Source organism: Tachyglossus aculeatus, chromosome 21 (assembly GCF_015852505.1).
Source record: "Tachyglossus aculeatus isolate mTacAcu1 chromosome 21, mTacAcu1.pri, whole genome shotgun sequence".
NCBI classification, from domain to species: Eukaryota; Metazoa; Chordata; class Mammalia; order Monotremata; family Tachyglossidae; genus Tachyglossus; species Tachyglossus aculeatus.
The window spans coordinates 50,683,001-50,701,527 of NC_052086.1; the positions used below are offsets into that span (position 1 = coordinate 50,683,001).

General features: G+C 42.5%; 1 protein-coding gene across 2 annotated transcripts in view; it reads right to left on the reverse strand.

Moving 5' to 3' along the window:
• Window positions 1-18,527, reverse strand: part of TNRC6A (trinucleotide repeat containing adaptor 6A) — a 77,943-nt gene extending 59,416 nt beyond the window's left edge. The window contains exons 1-3 of one of the 2 annotated variants that reach the window (XM_038763526.1): window positions 18,493-18,526; window positions 12,934-12,955; window positions 10,335-10,391 (exon numbers count right to left, since the gene is read on the reverse strand). The gene's annotated coding sequence lies outside the window, so the exon portion shown is untranslated. Of the gene's footprint in view, window positions 1-10,334; window positions 10,392-12,933; window positions 12,956-18,492 lie in introns of both variants that reach the window. The other variant, XM_038763527.1, reaches the window with a different exon arrangement.

Here is an 18,527-nt window from a genome sequence, read left to right on the forward strand (position 1 = left end):
ATAATAATAATGATGTTATTTGTTAAGCGCTTACTACGTGCAAAGCACTGCTCTAAGCGCTGAGGAGGTTACAAGGTGATCAGGTTGTCCCACGGGGGGTTCACAGTTTTAATCCGCATTTTACAGATGAGGGAACTGAGGCCCAGAGAAGTGAAGCGAATTGCCCAAAGTCACACGGCTGACAGTTGGCAGAGCCAGGATTTGAGCCCATGACCTCTGACTCCAAAGCCCGGGCTCTTTCCCCTGAGCCAAGATTACGGTCTTTAAAAGAGAAACGGTGTGGGCTAGTGAAAAAGAGCACAGGACTGGGAATCATAGGATCCGGGCTCTAACCCTGATTCCACCGCGTGGCTCCTGTGGGACCTTGAGCAAGTCACTTAACTTCTCTGCACTTCAGTTTCCTCATCAATAAGACGGGGACTCAATATGTGTTCTTTCTCCCCCTTCGACTGTAAGCCCCATGTGGGCCAGAGACTGTGTCTGATAGGGCTGTTTTATATCTACCCCAGAGCGTAACACATAGTAATCTTTTAACAATACACTACTATTATAGTAACAAGTGGGCTTGCTCTCATGATCGTGATTTCCTAGTTTTCGCCTTTTACCAGAGTAGAGAAAAAATTAATTGTAAACCCTAGTCCATTTAATTACCACCACCGCAGGCTGCTATTCAAAGAGCATGACTGTCCAGCAATATGGATTTACATGCACTCCAGCCCAAAACTAAACTGGGACTTGAAGGAAATGGTTTGTAGGGCTGACAAAGCTCCAGAAGACAAGCCACGTTTCCTAATGTCCCGACTGCCCAAGGAGGTTGTACAGGTAGGGTGCTTGAGGGTAAATCAGTAGTTGGGGATTCCTGCAAAGCCACGGATCAGGAAGTAATCCTGGGATAAATGCCAAAGAATGGCAAAAGAACCTGGGAACTCATGCTGCCAACCCAGGCATCTCTGACCCCAGTTCTTTCACCTGCCAGGGCCATCTCCATAGATTGCAATGGAAGCCCACCCAAGGGGGTTAGCAAATACATGTATGGCTTGGCTGCCAGAGTTAGCCCGGGAAAAGAGAAGCAGTATGGCTTACTGAATAGAGCATGGGCACGGGAGTCAGAAAAGACTTGGGTTCCAATCCTGGCTCTGCCACTTGTCTGCTGTGTGACCTTGGCCAAGTCACATAACTTCTCTGTGACTCCGTTCCCTTATCACAAAATGCAAATTAAGACTGTGAGCTCTGTGTGGGACTATTTCCAACCTGATTACCCTGTATCTACCCAGTGCTTAGTACCATGCCTGGCACATAGCAAGTGCTCAACGAGTACCATTAAAAATAAAGGGGGGGGGGGGGGCAGGGGTGATGGGGGCTATCTTGATTTGAAACACAGTTCCCTGGGTCTGCACATGATGACATGGTCCTGGGTGATTCAGACTGGATTACTGCTCTGCACTGCTCTAGATGCTCAGCCAATCAGGGAAATGAGGTCCTTCGGTAACTAAGGTCCTTCTGTAACTAAGGCCAGGTCTGTGCATGGAAACAAAACCATTCCTACCCTGGAATGCATAATAATTGCATAATAATAATCGACCCCAGCCCATGTCCTCCCCCCGGCCTGGAATGCCCTCCCTCCACACATCCGCCAAGCTAGCTCTCTTCCTCCCTTCAAAGCCCTACTGAGAGCTCACCTCCTCCAGGAGCCCTTCCCAGACTGAACCCCCTTTTTCCTCTCCTCCTCCCCATCCACCCCGCCCTACCTCCTGCCCCTCCCCACAGCACCTGTATATATGTTTGTACGGATTCCTTACTCTATTTATTTTACTTGTACATATTTACTATTCTATTTATTTCGTTAATGATGTGCATTTAGCTTTAATTCTATTTGTTCTGATGACTTGACACCTGTCCAAATGTTTTGTTTTGCTTTCTGTCTCCCCTTTCTAGACTGTAAGCCCGTTGTTGGGTACGGACCATCTCTATATGTTGCCAACTTGTACTTCCCAAGCGCTTAGTACAGTGCTCTGCACACAGTAAGCGCTCAATAAATACGGTTGAGTGAATGAATGAATATTTATGAAGTGCTTACTATGGATCACACACTCTAACATTGTTAGATTGGTCATCTAGTCCCTGTCCCACAACAGGCTCACAGTTTAAGGGGAAGAATTGGTATTTTATCCCCATTTTTCAGGTGCAAGAATAGAGGCACAGACAAGTAATTTACCAAAGGTCAAGCAGCAGGCGAGTGGAGGAGCCAGAACTAGAACCCAGATCTTCTGATTACCAGCCCCATGCTCTTTCCACTGAGCCACACTGCACAGTTCCAGCCAGCTCCAAAAAGTTACAATGAATTCCCCTGCATCTGAGTATCAGTTCCCTGTCTCCCCATGTAGACTGTGATTGTTCTGTCGTACTGTTCTCCCCAAGTGGTTAGTACAGTGCTCTACACACAGTAAAAGCTATCAGCTGAATCACCCTCCTCCCCAAATTATTTCTAAACACTCCCCCACTGTTTCTCGGGTTCAGCATCATTCCCCAGCCAAACTCTTGCATGTGTCTCAACTCCTCCCCATTTCCAATCCGTGCCTCCCCTTGCTTTTGATCGCCTTGGTTCTGCTGCCATTCCTGTAGACCATAACCTCCTTGTGGGCAGGCACTGCGCCTACCAACCCTGTTGTAGTATATTCTCCCAAGCGCTTACTGAAGTGCTCACCACACAATAAGTGCTCGGTAAATACCACTGACTGATTTTCAGGCCCTTCCCCTTGCCTGGAACTCAAAATAGTAATTGTGGTGTTTCTTGAGCACTTACTGGATGCCAGGCACTGTACTAAGCACCGAGGTAGATACAAGCTAGTTGGGTTGGACACAGTCCCTGTCTTACATGGGGCTCACAGTCTTAATCTGTTTTACATATTAACCATTCTCCTCCTTCCAGGTGTATCTCAAAAAAGGTCTCCCACCTGCTTTAAAATCGATCCCTGCTACCTGTCCCCTCTCTAATTTCCCACACATTTGTTACTCCCTTCATTTCCTTCCTTGCTGCCACCTTCAAACCTATCGCTGTCCACTGTTTCCCTCCCTTCTGTTCCCACACATACTCCAAGCTCTCCCACACTAAAGGTCCTTCTTTGGATCTCACTGCCCCCTCCAATTCTCATCCCCTCTCCCTCTTGCCATTTCTGTACAAACTCCTTGAGGGTTGCCTTCCCTGCTCCACCAATGGTTTTCTTTGACCCAGTGACCTGGCTTTTGCCTCTTTACGTCAAGACCATGCTCACCTCCTGTGAACCAAGTAAAATAGGCTCTACTCTGTCCTAATCCCGCTGGATCTTGCTTCCTTTCACAGTGCTGACGAACCGTCTCCGCTGAAATACTCCCTGACCTTGTTTTTGCCAGCATGGCAATCAAATGGTTCTCCTTTCCTGTTAAGACTTCTTTGCTGGTTCCTCTTCTCCCTCACACCCTTCAATTGTGGGCACCTTAGAGGTACATTTTGGGTCCCCTTTCCTCTTCAATAATCACTTACTCCCTCGGGCAGCTTATTTCTTAGCTTTTATTGAGCTAACAACTCACCTCATTTATTCAAGTTTTCCCTAGTCCTGCTTTTCCCAGTTGTATTTATGTGTAATGAGTTATGTCTGCTTCCCGCATGAAATCATATGCTTCTTGAGGGCTTGGATTGTGTGTTTGATGATGATGATACTAGTGATGGTATTTGTTAAGCGCTTAACCTCGATGATGATGATAATAATAGTGATGGTATTTGTTAAGCGCTTAACCTCGATGATGAGACTTGTACTTCCCAAGCGCTTAGTACAGTGCTCTGCACACAGTAAGCGCTCAATAAATACGATTGAATGAATGAATGTGTTTTTTCTCACTACTGAATTTTCCCAGGCACTCCAGGAGAGTTTATTGTTTCTGAATCCTTTCCTTTCCTTTCCTGAATCCAGGTCTGCAGGGATAGGGAGGGACACCTGGGATTCATTTCTGAACCTGAGCCCTGCCCTAGATCAGAAATGGTAGCCTATTTTCTACCTTGTCTATAGCTTTGGTCTCTGATCCAAAGATTGGGATGGGACCTATTTTTAGACTACCCCCAACCCGGAGTCCAAGGTGTGGGCAGAAAAAGGAACGGCAAATTCTCATTTCTGATTCTGGATTAGGTTCCAGAGATTCATCCCCCTAGATGGGAAAGGAAGGGGACATCCCCAATTTTTGACTGACTGTTGGTGGAGAGGAGGAGAAGGAAGGAAGAGGGGAAAGAGGAGGAAGATGAGTAACAATGGGAGGAAGCAGTAGGATGGCTCAGAGTCCTTAATGCATGGGGTAGGATTTCTTTCATTCAAGAGTTCAAACATGGAGAGTAAGATCCAAATGGCCATTACACCTTTAACTGAACTTGTCCAGATCCCAACTGAATTACTTCCCCCAAGTACAGAATTCTCCTTCAGTTAGAAGACAGCACCGCTGACCCTGAGATTGTGGCAGGTGTCGTGTCACCCTGAGAATCTGGTGCAAACTTGTCTGCGGTGTCCATGAAAATATAACAGTGCCCCTTTTCTGCCCTTCTGTCATTCTGGGTGAAAACTGCTCAGAAACCAATGCTTCAGAGAGGAAAAGGCTATCCCACAGCCAGCAGGGCAGACACTTAATTGGCTTCTGGAATAGTGATCACTTGAGCTAAGCCATCCATGATCTAATGCCGGGTCCCCTCTGCCCAGCAGTGTGCCCTGCAAGGTGGCTGGGAGGGAGAATGGGGACAAACTGCCCTGCGGCCTGTAAGCTTGTCAGGGACAGGGAACCTGTCGGCTCTGTTGTAATGTACTTGCCCACGTGCTCAGTACAGTGCTCTGCACATAGTAAGTGCTCAAATACCATGGATTGATTTCACGGAATAGATTATCTCTGAGACTTCAACAGAGGCCACCACTCAGCCTTCACTGGCTTTGTAAGCCATCTTTAACTATTCTAATAGTTAACAGGTTAATTAAGGGTTGGGGGGAGAGGGGGAGGGAAGGGAATCTTCTCCTTGTTTTTCCAAAACCCAGTGGAAAGGCAGCAGCCTGGTCAGAAAGGGTAGGATGTGGAAATGGCAGCTGTTGAATGATGGAATGGGGTCAAAAGAGTTGAAAAAGCCTCAAATCAAGCTTAATGACAAGACTCTTCCTTTGTCCTGCTTGCCTGGAAGTTGGAAGCAGGGGAACCTTGCTTCTCCCAAAGCCCACCTTTCTGATTCAGGCCATTGGAACACCACCTAAGAAAAAGAAATGGCTTACCGCCCTCCTGGGGCTTGGATCCAATGTGGACATTATTGATGAGAAAAACTCTCACTACTGATTGATCATGCAACAGTATTTATTGAGCACCTATGTGCAAGAGTACTGCATAAGCATTTGGACGAGTAACAACAAAATCAAGAGACATGGTTTCTGTTTGCAGGGAGTTTATATTCTAGGGATGTAAACGTACCCGCCATAAAGTACCGTCCATTAGGACCCTCCTCCCTCTATCCTCTAAACAATTCAGATCCTGCCCTGGGAAGCCAAATATACAGTCTTAACAATAATAAAGGCTTTGGTTAAGCCCTTACTATGGGCCAAACACTGTATTAAGCACTGGGGCACACACAAGATAATCAGACTGCCTAGCCCATGTGAGGTTCAGAGGCCAAATAGGAGGGAGAACAGGTATTGAATCCATATTTTATGGATGAGGAAACTGAGAAGGTAAGTGACTTGCACAAGGTCATGCAGTAAGTAAGAACCTTGCTTTTCCCTGGACTCTAATAGGCCACGCTGCTTCTTAGTCATCTCTATCTCATCTCAGTAAATCTCCTTACTGGGCATAGATCAGAATCCAGCAATGAATGCAAAATGATTCCAAATTCAGCCGTATGAACTAAAGAACAAAAAGCTGAGAAATGCTGTCGAAGTCACTCTCAGTCATTCAGCACCCAAAATAAGCAGAACACTGTAGCAGATTCCAGAAGCAGAAGAGTTTTGATCCTTGGAATGGGAAAGACGGGACACACTCAAATTACCACAAACAAAAAACAGACACTTGAGCATTTAATAATTTTGGTTAAAAGATGCCACTTCCTGTGATGCTGTAACCAAGTGGCTGGAAAGACCAACGTGTGACTGATGGTCACTTCCGTCCCACTGGCACGTAAAAACTATGCCATACCACGCTTATCCTGCCTCCACCACTTGTCTTCTGTGTGACCTTAGGCAAATCACTCAACTTCTCAGTGCCTCAGTTATCTCATCTGTAAAATGGGGATTAAGACCATGAGCCCCACATGGAACAATCTGATTGCCTTGTGTCTCTCCCCAGCGCTTACAACAATTCTTGGCACATAGTAAGCGCTTAACAAATACTGTAATTATTTAATTACTATTATTTATTTTACAATTGCCCCTTATAGAACGGTATGCTGTTCTCCCTCCTGGAATCACTATCTTCTGCTTTAAATCACCTCGGTCTTGGAGCTGTACACTAGTCTGCTCAGCTGTTGTTGCTCCCAACTGCCTTCAGGTATGACACATTTTCTGAGGCTCCCCAGAGTGAAAGCTGGGGTGCAGAAAAAGGGCGGGTGAGGGCAGTTACATAAGGACGGAGGATAATTCATTGCCAATTTTTTGAGATCCTTCAAGTTCACGATCGAGGACTTCAACTTGGTGTAAGGCGACTGGAAGTCTGAAATGGGAGGTTAAGACAGAAAACACTGATGGCAAGGGATCTTGTGGAGGTATTCCAACTGTAAGATGGCTACTCCCTGGACTATGAGTATGGCAAGAGAGGATAGGGGGTATGCAAAAAAAAAAACCCCAAAAAACAAAATAAAAACCCCACAGAACAACAACAAGCAGGACTGTGAGCAATGGGATGTGAGGAGGGCAAAGGGGAAAGAACTCAAAATGGTATGGCCAAAGTGATTACACACATGATGCAGAGGAAAAGGGAATAAACTGTATCATATTTTTATTTGCTGTGGGTGTCAACAGAGCTTTCAAGGAACTTCAGGCTCCAAGCAGCAAGAAGTTCGGCAATTTGCTAGAACTAGAGATGAAGATTTTGCAAGAATCTGTGTACCCATAGGTGTTAACAAACAACAAAAATGGACCTCTAGACTGGAGGCTCGTTATGTGCAGGGAACATGTCTGCTAATTCTTCGTACTGTACTTTCCCAAGCGCTTAGTACAGTGTTCTGCACAGAATAAGCGCTCAAAAAACACCATTGATTGATTGATGAACTCCAAATGCTAATGGGTATACAGGGAGAAAAGAACACAGTTCTAGGGCTTTGGGACATTTCCAGTTGAGAGAGAAGGAGAGGAGTCAGTGTGGAAGCAAAGAGAGGGGTCAGTGTAGAAGCAGACAAAGGAGCAAAGAAGTATAAAATGAATCACAAAAGTTCAATGTCCCTGAAGTGGAGGTCAGAAAGAATGACAAACATAGAGGTCTCATGGCCTAGTGGGAAATAGCCCAGACCTGTGAAACAGGACAGCTGGATTTTAATCCCGGCTCTAACTTTCCCAAGGTAACACAGGAGGCATGTGGCAGTTTCTTTATTTGTAAAAATGGGGATGAAAATATCTGTTCTCCCTCCCTCCTTACAGTGGGTGATCTGCTTCTATATCATCTACTCCAGTACTATGCGTCCTTAAATACCACAATCATTTGTATTACCAAAGTGGATAATAATGGTAATGACATTTGCATGCTTTTATAAAGCTGACACTATTCACGGACTTGCGTTAGGCACCGAGAAAGTGAACAGTATCAGTAGTAACCGAGAGGCCGGTTTCTAACGTTACCTTAGAATCAGAGGCTCACGTGGTGCCACTTCACAGAACACCAAGTGGTACTTGGCTCAAGCACTGTACGTCAACTACTGTAAAGTCTGCTTTACTCCCCTCTCTTTGTGTTCACTTGTGGCTACACACCCTCCCTCTCTCCCTTTGCTTCTCTCTCATTTAGCTACATCTCTAAATGGGCCTCTGGGGAGCTCTGTCTGTATGCCTATAGCTTTGGATGCCCCCTCTTTTCTACCCATTTGGTCACCCCTCCCGCTCCAAGTGAAAAGTTGGCACACCTCCTGCGCATGGCCCAAAACTCCAACAAGGGGGTAATGCGGTGCCAAATATACAACGGCCATTCAAAAAAACGTTAATAGCTTAATTACCATATTACTAGTAGTGTTCTTTCCCATTAGTTAAGTGGCAGCTTGAGTGGCGGGGTATTAACCCTAAGATGCTATTTCGGAAATGAGAGATTACTCCTTTCTTCTGGGTCACGTAGAAGAGAACACACTATGGGTCTTATAACCGAAAGCAATCCAGGAAGCGCTTAAATCCCAACATACTGTTGCCAAATAGAAAGACATGTTCTTTTAAATGGGTAGTCCCTCTGATGATACTGGCTATGTTTTCTTGATCAAAACCACAAAATGCTAACCTGAAGAGTAACTGAAAATGACGAGGAACTAGGTACTCCTCAAGAAGTTGAACTTCTTGAGTCCAGAAATTTGGGCAAGAATGTGTCGCTCGGTGCTATAAAGTGTCCGGGTGTAATTGCTGAATGCTCAGGATAAAGTACCATGAAAGGCAAACCTCCACCTCTCCAATCAACAATATACATCTCTGAATGTACATTTTGCATTAAAATTTGTACTGGTATTTGTAAAGTCTATGAGTGGTGTAGAAATGGAGAAATACTTGGCAGAACAGGTAACTTTACTCTTCGTGTTTCTCGCCTAACCTCTCTTCATAGTAAAACTCGAATTCCACATGGTGAGGGGAGGAACCCGAGGGAGGGAGAAACAGTAAAATTTAGCTGGTATTCTGATGCATTGTATTTCCTTTCCACCCACTCAAAAAGTAGAATTTACTAAAAATATCTCTTGGGAATATATCCATTTTCACAGATGAAAGTACAGAGATTTGGTTATGGCTTCAGCTCAGTTTTTCTGATTCTAAAGAACAGTCAGGAAAAAAAATATGAAAATGACAAGACAGGGATAAAAGTTTCAAGGTGGATGGGTGTCTTCCTCCCCTCCTATCTTATGCACAGGCTTATTTCCTTAAAAACACAAAGACACCCCAAGGAAAAACAATTCTAAATACTTCTACCATTCATATAACCCTCCTCCATGCCACCACCACCCCCGACCTCGAGAACTGTCAAAACAAATTTTCTGACCAAGTTCAGTAGTTGTGGATTTTAGCAAAACCAAAATGTAGTTCCACGCAGTTATGAAACAACTTTGGACATGGACGCCAACTGTAAAACTGATTGCAGATTAAAACCACATTAATGCCGTAGTATTCCCAAGACTTATCACTAAGCACCATTTTCATCACTGGCGTTGAGTCATAACAATTCATTTTTTTAAATGGCACACTAAAATTTTAATAAAACTTGATTCACTACACACTATCAGCCATGGAAAGCGTGCAGTTATTTAGACCCCAAACAGCCATTCATTTTTAAATATAAAGGCTCATCTTGTCTCCGAATTTATATTGAAGACTTTACCCCGACACACCAATCACTGGAGGGGCTTAAAATGATCCCCTTTGGGAAGCAGCGTGGCTTAGTAGAAAGAGCACAGGGCTGGGAATCAGGGGGCCTAGGTTCTAACCTTGACGCTGCCACTTGTCTGCTGTGCATACTTTGGGCAAGTCACCTAACTTCTTGATGCCTCAGTTTCCCCATCTGTAAAATACGGAGTAAACGTCTCTTCTCTCCACTCCCCCTCCAACCCTTCCCGGGCCCAGACTTGCAAGCTGCATGTGGGACATGACCTGTGTTCAACCTGATTATCTATCTACTCCAATGCTAAGGCAAAATGATTGGAAAGCATAATACCACAATTATTATTCATGATTACTATAGTAACATATTTGATCATCTGATTTCTTTGCTACCAACAGTTGGAAAACTGGAATTACTCCCTTAAAGAACCATGCATGAAATTACTCTACAGCTGGGGTTGGCTGAGGAGGCATAAAATTCGGAAATATAATCCATAAAATTCTCACTATAAGGAGTAACTGTAACATGGCATTACAAACTAGGTTATTAAAGCCTCGAAATAAGTAGCCCCAACCCAAACCAATCAGAAAAGTGAATAAATTGATCTTTTGTTCTGATGTGGTAGGGTGTGAGAAGGGGGCTTACTCTGTGAGATGTTCCTTGGATCTTGGGGCTTTTCCTCGTGGGAAAACGTCTTTGTTTTCAACACTCTCCCTTTTTGTAATCTTAGTGAATGGTAACCCTTCGTTTTGCTGTCACTTCACTCCCTTTTTTTTTTTTTTAATATCTAGCTTTACCTGCTTTTTTTCCTCTGGGAATTATTTCTTTTCCTTGTTTGTGATCATTCAGCTCCCCTGTGAGAATCAACAGAGAGAAGCAGGCAGGTCCTCTTAGTAGTAGTAGTAACAATAGTATTTCTTTAGCACTTACTATGTGCAGAGCGCTATACTAACAACAACAACAAAAAACACCCAAAAAACAACGCTCGCAAATCTATTTCTGTGTATGGTAACATTGCTTTCCTCATAATGATGTTCTTGTTAAATGTCCTAAGCATTTTTAATCATGATTCACCTGCATTATCTTTGCCATTTATACACCTTAAGGTTTCTCAAGTATTTTTTCATTTGCCCCATGTCTCACAATTTTTAAAGTTTAACATCACAAATATGACTCACTTTGCGTGGAAAAAATGGAATGGAACCTAGTCTATTAAGTACCTACCTTTCTTATGCACTAAGAAGCCTGAAAAATTCACTTCCAAATTTCAAGACTTCTCAAAGTTAAACATTTAACGATACGTTAATCTGAATTAATGCATTATTCCAGAACAACCCATGTACAAACACCAAAAATACATCACATGCACAGATACAATGACAAAGGAAAGAAAATTAGTACTAAAACAGCATGGTGTGAGTTTCTACATGAGTGAATCTTCTTTCTAAAGTCAAGAAAGGGGTCAAGAGGGAGCTAGAAACAAAATGGAAAAAGGGGACAGAATCTTGGAAAAGACAACAAACATAAATAAGTGAGGCTTGCAATATACTGCATCTAACTATTGCTCACTGACCGTTAATGGAGAGTGGGGAGGTAAATAAAATAGAGAAGGAAACTCAGCAATTAAGTGCTGCAGGGATTGAGAGCCCTTGGACAGGTGAGTTTCTAAGGAACATCTCTGAATTCAAGGACATGATAAGGTACAATGGTGGGGTGGATCTTGGAGTTTTATCCCAGAATGTAGAGGGTGAATGATAGAGAATAGAAGTTCACAAAGTCAGCAAAGTGTGAGGGATTCCTGCTTTGGAAGGAAGGAATCTCTCTTTTTCCTCCTCTCCCTCCCCCGCCTTCTTCTCCTTCTCCCCCCCTTTCTCTTTCTCACCCTCCCTCTTTCCATCGAGAATATGTTCTGACGGGGAAGAGGCAGGCCCTCCCTGTGGGTAAGGTTGTTGTGTGCAGGGAAATGTGTCTGTTTATTGTTATTATATTCTCCCAAGCACTTAATACAGTGCTTTGCACACAGTATGTGCTCAATAAATACGGTTAACTGACTAGGTTTGCTGGATTAATGGTGATGGGGTTGGGTGAATCTGTCTCTCTCTCTTCCTGGATATCCATTCCACCCTGAATAGCCATTGGAAATCAGGTAGGAAGGAAAGGGAAAAACTGAGGATCTGGAGGGAACACAGAGCCACTGAATGAAAGGAGCCCTGAAAGTGAACAATCCAATTATCTATTATCTATCCCAGCACTTAGTTCAGTGCTTGGCACCTCCTAAGTGCTTAACAAAAATAATTACCATTATTATCTATCCAACAAAATGACTTTCTCTGAATCCAAATGTCATCTGTTCCAAAGACTGACTCACAGTCAATATGCTATGTCAAAATGTGACAATCTCCTAAAGCGGTCTCCTGGCAGGATTCTTCGAATATATCTAGGAACATAATCCAAGTTCCCTTAACACTTTGAGGACCCTCTGCAATTCCATGGAACCAGCTTCCATATTTTAAGGCAACTGTCTGGCAGGCAGGGCTGTGCTTTCCCCTGCAGAGCCACTTTCCTCACCTACTCCCAAACTCTATACATGAAATAACATCTGGGATTATTTCATACAGGACAGAAGTAAACTGCATTAACACTTTAATCAAAGGTTAATGGTCTCCAAGGGTACCCAAAAACTGCTTTTGCCTTAAGGAATGTTTTGTTCCAAAAAGATTTGTGGCTGGGGGAGGAAGAAAAAACATAGAGGTGAAAAGGAAAAATGTCTCATCTTGGAAGGAAGGGTTCATTATTCCTTGCCCTACTTTTTTTTTTTTACCCCCCTCTTTCATACAACCACTTTTAATCCCTCTGTCTTTAATAACCAGTCTTTCCCATATATTTAGGTCTTTGACCCAGAGAGAGTATGAACAAAACAAACCAACCCCAACAAAAAACCCAATCCCCCCACAAAAAAATCCTCAAAAAAAAGCGTGAAATACCCCTTCAACAGGCTCCAAACTTGAAATGCAAACCATGCTTTTGCACGTAAGAAAAAAGCTTAAAATCAACTACATGAGGCTTTTCAGAGTCTTTTTCGTACTTCTCAACATTAGAGAAAAACATCTCAAAGCATGATTTTGCTTACTCCAACAAAAATAAAACATTTTAAGTACTTCCCTTTATATTAATTTGCACTGCCCATAGAATTATGGTGGGATAAACATGACAAAATGTTTTGCTGTTAATGTAACAAGTATATGAAAAAGAACAAAAATGTACAATCCTTTGATCTTTCTCTTTAGTCATAATATTTTGTTATTCAACAACTCAACATTCCAGGTTTCTACAACACCAATTTAGGTATTCTTAAATCTTGGCTTTAAAATGCAAAATTAGTTTACAGTAACATACCTTTGATTTTTTGTTCAGAGGCCTAAAAAACAAAAAAAAAACAAGTGTAAATTCAGAGTTATTAAAATTTATTTTCCACGCATAATATTCACATTCTATTTTAAATCATTCAACTTTTAAAAATATTAGGAATTGGAACTGAGTAACCATTTTCCTCCCTCATTCCCTTCACCCCCCACAAATAAAGCTTGAAAGCCATTTAAATGAAACATTAAACTGAGCAGAAATATGCCATGCTTATGCATTATCACTAAAATCCAATTAGAGCTGATTAAGGAGTTCTATTTATTTTACATAACTAAGATCATTACATTTAGGTAACTACTGAATCAGTATTGGCAGTTGCAAAAAAGTCATTGTTTTCTTAAAAGCAGTGAAAAAATTCAGGAGTAAATGAAGTCTACAGATGCGCTTTTAGACAATTTTACAACTGGCACAAAGAGAATACAAGGAACCTAAGTTTATTTGTTTTACCTTTGAAGTGTTAGGCTGCCTTAAGTCCAGGAACTAAAATATTCACTCGAATGAAGGACAAGAAGCGTGACAAAATGACAGCAAGAATAACTTTCCAAATTTATTTTACCCATTAATTTAATTCTCTTCTGCTAGCAACCTGTACCTGAAATGATCAGGTTGTGGCAAATGTTGGAGGTGTTTCACTTTCCTTCCTTCTTGCCTATTATATGCTAATTGAGGATCAAAAATATACAAAAGGCAGGAAGAGGAGGAAACAAGGGGTGTGAATAATCAAGAGTTGGCTGGAGATGGAAACATAAACATGTCCAATTACAGTGGCTGGTAATTAGCTGGAATGAGCAAACTATACGGCAAACAATGGAGTAGTCCTTTATTATTCCCAAGAAAATTAAAGGAAGATTAATTAAATAAATCTTGTGCTGAAAAGCACAAGAATCACATAAAATGGCTTAATGTTCTAGGCACTATACCCAACAGTAAAAGTCTTTCTTAGGCTTTATTTTCTAAAATCACACGTTTAGATGTAAATGCAGTACTTTATACTGGAAAATGAAAATAAGAAAAATCCACGACGACTCAAAATCTCTAATGGGCCACCCATAAGTTTTCATGTGCAGCGAACCAAAACCATTAAATTGTATTTCTAATTTGCTAGACATAAATCACTTATTAAATTGCTAACGATCCCCCAAAAATAATTTCACTGCTCTTTACCATAGCGAATGACACTTTACCATAAGTGTAATCCATTACCTGCACTATTATGCATGTTTGCATTAAAAAAATCAAAGCAGCAAATAACATATTGCCAACATGCAATTATTCAGAAATGCTTATTCATTCATTCATTCAATCGCATTTATTGAGCGCTTACTGTGTGCACAGCACTGTACTAAGCGCTTGGGAAGTACAAGTTGGCAACATATAGAGACAGTCCCTACCCAACAGCGGACTTATCCCCCTCGTGGATTTTCTACGCACACTTTGGTTTCTCTTCCTCCTTTCCCCTCTTGATCGTTTCACTATTCAACTGGATCCAACAGAGATCATAATCAAAATCAGTTTGCTTTAAAAAACAATTTTGAGGCAGGACACAGTTAAACCTAATGGTGAAAATGGGTTTGGGGATGACTTCTATAACCTTCATTCCTTAGATAATTGAAAACTAGCAATAATTAGAAAGGAAATGCATGTATACTTGCCATTAGTCACAGAAATTCCAGATACAACCAAGAAATGACTATTAAAATTCCCTTTATGACCATTGGCATTTCTCCATTGACTTAACAGAATGGATTTAAGAAAAGCATGATATCAAGGATTGAACTCAAAGAAAAAAGTTACTGTATCAAAAGAAAACTCATCTAAGAGGAAAATGTCAGTCAAGTTTCAATGAGCGTTCCTGGTAGGATTAAGTCAATTTTGCAGTAAAATTTAGGTTGTGTTCTTCCCACAGCATAACGTCAGTCTGGTTACATTAAGACAAGTTGACCACGTAGGTTCTGTATAGGAAGAAATAGTTGAATGCAGGGAGTTTGTCAAGCCATGAGGCGGTTCTGCTTCCCATCCTCTGCTTCAGCTTTTCGGGTGTGGAAGCGCGGTGATCAGGGCCCTGCATTTGCCCCTTTTCTTGAGACCGTCCTCTCTGAGCTGTTTTGCCTTTAGATCCATTTGACTGGCTCACAGCCATCTTGTATAAGTGGACAAGAGTTAACTCTGGTGACTAGAGTCCCGAAGAGTGGTAGAACACTAAGGGACGGGGTTGTGACGGACCTCTCAGGCCTGGGCTCCGTTCTGCTTGGCCAAACTCAAGGCGAGCACATCCCGCATCCCGCAATGAGCCCTACAGTCTGACAGGGGAGATGGACGTTACAAAACGTTACATACAGGAGAAGCAGCATGGCCTGGTGGAAAGAACATCAGCCTGGGAGTCAGAGGACCTGCATTCTAATCCTGGCTCTGCCACCTGTCTGCTTTGTAACCTTGGCCAAGTCACACAACTTCTCTGTGCCTCGGTTTCTTCATCTTTAAAATGGGGATTGAGACTGTGAGCCCCCGTGTGGGACAGGGACTGTAAAGGAGTGCTTAGTACAGTGCCTGGCACATAGAAAGCCCTTAAACACCATAAAAAACCCTAATTGAGTCCCAAAAGGAACTGGGAACACAACTCACCAATGATACAGAGGGGCTTTTTGGTGGCTCGAGAGGCCCATGGGGAGGAGGCGGGGAGGAGAAAGGGCAATCCCTGTTCTACCCCCACACAGTTGGGGCTAAAGCCTTCCACCTTAGGGCAGAGATCTGGGGTTATCATGGATATGAAATAAGAAGATATGTACGCCAGGACTCTGCTGATCACTCCCATGAGGTTATTTAAGCCATTTGGAGATACCAATTGAACATATGGCATCTGGGGAACACGGCCACTGTAGACATATGCTCTTGTCAATCCATTCAATCCTAGGGCCACTACTATTGAATGAAACCAAGGAGGCTCGGGTATCCCTCGTGTCTGGGAGGATACGAAGTGCTTAGTACAGTGCTCTGCACACAGTAAGCACTCAATAAATATAACTGACTGAATGAATGACTGCACATGTGAGGTGAGTTTGCACAAAAAGTCTTTCCCTGCCACTGTGAATCAGAGGAAAGAGGGAAACATGAACTCACTGCTAAATCAGCATGGCCCAGACCCCCTCCTGTTTCCAACTGGTCCCAAGCCAGACTCAGAATCCAGGGCTGGGTGGACTGAGATTGAGAGAGGAAAATCCAGCTACTGGGGACCTCCATTCAGTCAGAAGAGGACGAGTTCTAGATCTAAAATGATGCATCTTAACTCTGTCTGTCACCATCCGGGGGTCACATATCCAACCAGGGGAAGTATTCCTGTGACCCAACTAGAAAACTGCAGTCAATGCCATAAATTGGAATACACCCAGACATAATGACATTCCTGCTGAAATCTGCAAGCAGGGAGGTCGTGCATGGCTCAGATGTCAGAACGGACTTTTTCTTAGTATAAGGAACACGGAAGAAATGCCAAGGGCTTTCCAAAGCACTAGCATCATCAGCAATTTTTTATGGTATTTGTTAAACGGTTCCTACGTGCCAGGTGCCGTATTACGCACTGGGGTAGATAGAAGACAATTGGCATTTTCAAGAAGAATGGTAAGAGAACTGGAAATGTTGCTTCTCACTGGTCTCCACTGATGGCAAGAGCCTTCTGGAGCCACTCAACACCATCTTGTTGACTTAGCAACACTCACTGAATCATAATATGACTTTAAACTGCAATATGACAATTCAGGAAAAGGGCAACATACACCACCATGGCCCCTCCTGCTTTTATAAACAGTAAGCTTATATGTGCTATGTGCTTCTTACAGTGCTCCGCACGCAGTAAACATTAAATAAACACCACAGGTGATGATGAAGTTCACCGAGATGTGAAGGCTTAGGACCTCAGGCTGGTTGCAACAGAACATGACCCCTTCTCCCCACCAACAATGGAATGAAACAGGATCCTGTTCATGATCCAGTTTTACTCTACCTATTTTATTACAAACAATAATAAAGTAGGGACCTGGGAAGCAGTGATAAAGTACGTGCTTGGAACACCGAGGGAATCTTTAAATAACAGGTGTAAAGGTTACAGAAGCAGCTTGGCTTAGTGGAAAGAGCACAGGCCTCGGAGTCAGGAGACCTGGGTTCTAATTCAAGCTCCGCCACCTGTCTGCTGTGCGCCCTTGGGCAAGTCACTTCACGTTTCTGGACCTCATTTACCTCATCTGCGAGCCCCAAGTGGGACATGGACTGTGTCCAACCTCAACTGGTATCTACCCCAGTGCTTAATTCCATGTCTGGCACACAGTAAGCAGTTAAATTCCATTAAGAAATATTAAAAAGATTACAAGCATCACTAAAAGTCCTGAAGACAATTATCCAAAGGCGACATTAGTTAGTAAATGGGACAAAGAGGCTGAGAAAGGTTAAGTATCCAAATATAGGGAGACTGGACAGATACTGTCTTAGTTGGCTCTGTGGTTAACTGAGCTCTGGAACACACACTCAAGAAGAGGACATTCCAATGACTATGAATTACTTTAACTTATAGGTTAACAATAAACTTCAAATGGTTAACCTCTAGACTATAAGCTCGTTGTGGGCAGGGAACATGTCTGCCAACTGTTGTACTATACTCTCCCATATGCTTCGTACAGTGCTCGGCACATAGTAAGAGCTCAATAAATACCGTTGATGATGATGAATAAATACCACTGCTTGAAAGGCAGAGGTGAAAAACAAGTGGATATTTTTAAAAAGAATGATGCATACGTGCTTCTATCCCTCCACAGACTGTACGCTAATTGTGGGCAGGGAATGTGTCTGTTACATTGCTCTCTCCCATGAGCTTAGTACAGTGCTCTGCACATAGTAAGCACTCAATAAATATGATTGGGCAAAAGCAATGCTAAACGTGTTGGCTTCAGATTAGATACATTTCCTTTCCCACATGGAACTCACAATCTAAGAGCTAGGGAGGTAAAGGTTAGTTTTGGGTTTTTCTGGCTCATCATTTTCACTCTCGCTAAATCACTCTGAAGTTAAGTTCACTTGAACAAGCCTACCCTTCAATGAAGTTTGATGCAAGAAATGCACAAAAAGCCTAGGTGCACTAAAAAGGATGAAAGCTTTCAGATTAAGCTAGTTTTAAGACTGAAGGTCAAATATAAATCATTGTAAAAATGACCAGCTAAGGTACTTAAAGATCTATACATTTATGGCTCCAAACTATAGAAGTGAAGAGACAAACTTACCTTTCGAGTAATGGAGATATTAAATATTTAAGGCTTTTAAAAAATTTTTATACACCTTGTAAGACTGCTATATCATGAACATAATGCAGGGGTGCACCCTAATAGGATCTGGTTAATCTATGGCCATGAAACAATTTTAAAAAACCAAGAATCAAGCCAAACAACTGAAGCAATTTTTCAAATTCAACCCATGCCTAGCTAAGTCGCTCGAGTCAACCGATAAAAATACCAATATTTTACAATACTGCAAATTTCATATGCACAGTACCTTCTTTTGAGCAGCTTCCTTCTTCTTCTTGTCGT